At 42.6% G+C, this 4,048-nt stretch overlaps 1 pseudogene; it reads left to right on the forward strand.

Annotated features, from left to right (window-relative positions):
* LOC132007216 (elongation factor 1-alpha 1-like) overlaps window positions 1-2,795 on the forward strand; it is a 34,014-nt pseudogene extending 31,219 nt beyond the window's left edge.
* Window positions 2,796-4,048: the final 1,253 nt, after the last annotated feature.

Here is a 4,048-nt window from a genome sequence, read left to right on the forward strand (position 1 = left end):
CTGCTTCTCCCTCTCCCTCTGCTGCTCCCCTGCTTGTGTTCCCTCTCTCGCTGTGTCTCTCTCTGTCAAATAAATAAATAAAATCTTTAAAAAATTTTTTATTTATTAATTTGAGAGAGATAGAGAGACCAAGAGCAAGGAGGAGAGGCAGAGGGAGAGGGAGAAGCAGACTCCGCATTGAGCAGGGAGCCTGATTTGGGGCTCTATTCTAGGACCCCGGGATCATGATCTGAGCCAAAGGTAGATGCTTAATGCTTAATGACTGAGCCACCCTGGCACCCACTTATCAATTCTAAGTCATCATTCTTGAATGTCTTAAATATCATACAATTTTAAATTTATTAAAAGAATAGTTTAAAAAACAAAGTCTACTCTTAAAACTCCAATTTTGAATTTTTAAAAATTCTTGCTCTGAACAATAGTGTTTGTTTTAAATTGAAAAAAGAATTTTTTTTACTGGTCCTCTGAAAATACATATAAAAATTACACTGGCATGCTTCATACATTTTTAGGTAAACCATGTCCCTTTGTAATATCTATGTGGAAAAGTTTACTAAATTACATGAAGAGAGAAAGCTTTCCTTGATTATCAGGTGGTTCTTGAACTGGTGCAGGCAAACACAGAACGTTCCAAAATGATTCATCTAATAATTTGGAACTTGGCATATATTGTTCCACATAACTGGTGTTCCCAGAATTCCTTCCCTTATTCCTCCTTTCTTCTTCAACTATGTGTTCTCCTTGGATAATCTTAGCCCCTCCTATGGCTTCACCTTTCGGGTGTCTATTTAGAACTGTCAACATTTTAATCGCTTCTTGGCCTTTTGGCTAAGATCAAGTGTAGAACTGTCAACATTTTAACTCCAGCTGTGATCAAAGCTCTTCAGGAAAAATTCTCTAAGCGTACTTATATCTTTCCCTTGAGGTCTCAATAAAGTGAACATGGATTCGTTATTTCCTCCCGCACTGACATTCTATCTTCTCCCCCCCGCCCCACAAATCCTGTAGGACCTTCTTCTCTATTTCCAGGGCTACTAGCTTGTCCAGGTCTTTATCTCTGGCCTAGTTTGTCTCAGAGCATCTTATCTGATCTTTTGGTTGCTTCTGTAGCTCATTCTTCACACTGATGTCAGAGTTTCCCTCCCAAAACCAAATCTAACAGTCTAATTTCCTTGATTACAAACCTTCCTTGGAGAAGAGACAAATCCCCCAGGCAGAATCCCAAATAATTTAGGTAGCTACTCCAGCCTTAAGGAGGTGAAGCTTAGTACATACACACACACACACACACCCTTCTTGAGGGTGGGCTGCCCTTACTTCTTTCCAAAGAGAAGAGTATAGAAACTGTGGGCCTCAGGGGTGAGGGGAGTACCTTGATAGTGAAGAAACCTGGCAAACACTATCTCGGCCAGGTGATCAAGGTCAACATCACCAGTGATAAGCCATATTGATATCATGTTCCCCTAATATGATGTGACAATAGTGGTATTTTAACTTCTTTTTTTTTTCCTCAACAGGTTTGCCGCCAGAATACAGGTGTCATGAAAACCACTGCTCAACCTAAACCAAATGGGGAAAGGAAAAGATGCACATCAATATCGTCGTCATTGGTCATTGTAGGCTCAGGCAAGTCTACCACTACTGGTCATCTGATCTACAAATCTGATGGGATCGACAAAAGAACCATGGAAACATTTGAGAAGGAGGCTAGGGTGGGGGTGGGAAAGGGCTCCAAGTGTGCCTGGGTCTTAAATAAACTAAAAGCTGACCATGAACGTGGTATCACCATTGATACCTCCCTGTGGAAATTCGAGACCAGCAAGTATTATGTGATCATCATTGATGCCCCAGGACACAGAGACTTTATCAAAAACATGATTACAGGCACGTCTCAGGTTGACTGTGCTGTCCTGATTGTTGCTGCTGGTGTTGGCAAATTTGAAGCAGGTATCTCCAAGAATGGACAGACCCCATGAGCATGCCGTTCTGGCCTACACACTGGGTGTGAAACAACTAACTGTTGGTGTTAACAAAATGGATTCCACCGAGCCACCCTACAGCCAGAAGAGATACGAGGAAATCATTAAGGAAATCAGCACCTACATTAAGAAAATGGGCTACAACCCCGACATAGAAGCATTTGTGCCAGTTTCTGGATGGAATGGTGACAACATGCTGGAGCCACGTGCTAACGTGCCTTGGTTCAAGGGATGGAAAGTCACCTGTAAAGATGGGAACACCAGTGGAACCACACTGCTTGAAGCTCTGGATTGCTTTCTGCAGCCATCTCGTCCAACTTACAAGCCCTTGCTTTTGCCTCTCCAGGACATCTATGAAATTGGTGGTATTGGTACTCTCCCTGTGGGCCCAGAGGAGATGTGTTCTTAAACCTGGCATGGTGGTTACCTTTGCTCCAGTCATTGTGACAGCTGAAATGCACCATGAAGCTTTGAGTGAGGCTCTTCCTGGGGACAATGTGGGCTTCAATGTCAAGAACATATCCGTCAAAGTTGTTCATCGTGGCAATGTGGCTGGTGACAGCAAAAATGACCCACCCATGGAAGCAGCTGGCTTCACAGCTCAGGTGATTGTCCTGAATCATCCAGGCCCATCAGTGTTGGATACGCATCTGTGCTGGATTGTCACACAGCTCACACTGCTTGCAAGTTTGCTGATCTGAAGGAGAAGATAGATCATCATTCTGGAAAAAAAAGACTGGAAAATGGTCTCAAGTTCTTGAAATCTGGTGATGCTGCCATTGTTGATATGGTTCCCGGCAAGCCTCTGTGTGTTGAGAGCTTCTCTGATTATCCTCCTCTGGGCCGTTTTGCTGTTTGTGACACGAGACAGTTGCTGTCGGTGTCATCAAAGCAGGGGACAAGGAAGCAGCTGGAGCTGGCAAGAAATGTTTGCGTCAATTGGCCGTGTAAGTTGAATAGTAAAAGACTGGTTAATGATAACAATGTATCGTAAAAACCTTCAGATTGGCGTGTGTGTGTGTGTGTGTGTGTGTGTGTGTGGCAGTTTTAAGTTATTAGTTTTTAAAAATCAGTACTTTTTAGTGGCAACGACTTGACCAAAAATCTGTCACAGAATTTTGAGACCCACTAAAACAAAAGTTTAATGAGAAAAAATAAATGGTATTTTACCTCTGTGATCTTCTTCACAGAAATGCATAACATCTGTCTATTTATGAGAAAAACACAGGACAAATTTCAATAGAGAGGCATTCTACAAAATACCTGACCTGTCCTCCTCAAAATTGTTAAAGTTTTCAAAAACATAGAAAGTCTGAGAAACTGTCACAGACAATCACACCCTTAGGAGACATGATGATTGTCTAATATGGTATTTTGGGTGGAGCTGTGAAACTGGAAAAAGACACTGGATAAGAACTGTGGAAATCCGAACAAACTAATGTATCAATATTGATTCCTTAGTTTTGACAAATGTACTAAGGCAATGTAACATGTTAGCAATGGGGAAAACTCTCTACTATCTTCACAACTTTTTAAAATTTTTTATTTAATTACTTTACTTTTTGGGAAGATTTTATTTATTCATTTGACAGAGAGACACACAGTGAGAGAGGGAACACAAGCAGCAGGAGTGGAAAGAGAGAAACAGGCTCCCCACCAAGCAGGGAGCCCTATGTGGGGCTTGATCCCAGGACTCCAGGATCATGACCTTAGCTGAAGGCAGACGCTTTAACGACTGAGCCACCCAGATGCCCCTTCACAACTTTTTTAATTTTTATTTATTTTTATTTTTTTAAGATTTTATTTATTTATTTGACAGACAGAGATCACAAGTAGGCAGAGAGGCAGGCAGAGAGGCAGGCAGAGAGGCAGGCAGAGAGAGAGGGAAGCAGGCTTCCTGCGGAGCAGAGAGCCCGATGAGGGGCTCGATCCCAGGACCCTGAGATCATGACCTGAGCCAAAGGCAGCAGCCCAAACCACTGAGCCACCCAGGCGCCCCTTCACAACTTTTTTTAAAGTAGGCTCCATGCCTACCATGGGGCTTGAACCCACAACCCTGAGATCAAGAG

Source organism: Mustela nigripes, chromosome X, assembly GCF_022355385.1.
Source record: "Mustela nigripes isolate SB6536 chromosome X, MUSNIG.SB6536, whole genome shotgun sequence".
Taxonomy (NCBI): domain Eukaryota; kingdom Metazoa; phylum Chordata; class Mammalia; order Carnivora; family Mustelidae; genus Mustela; species Mustela nigripes.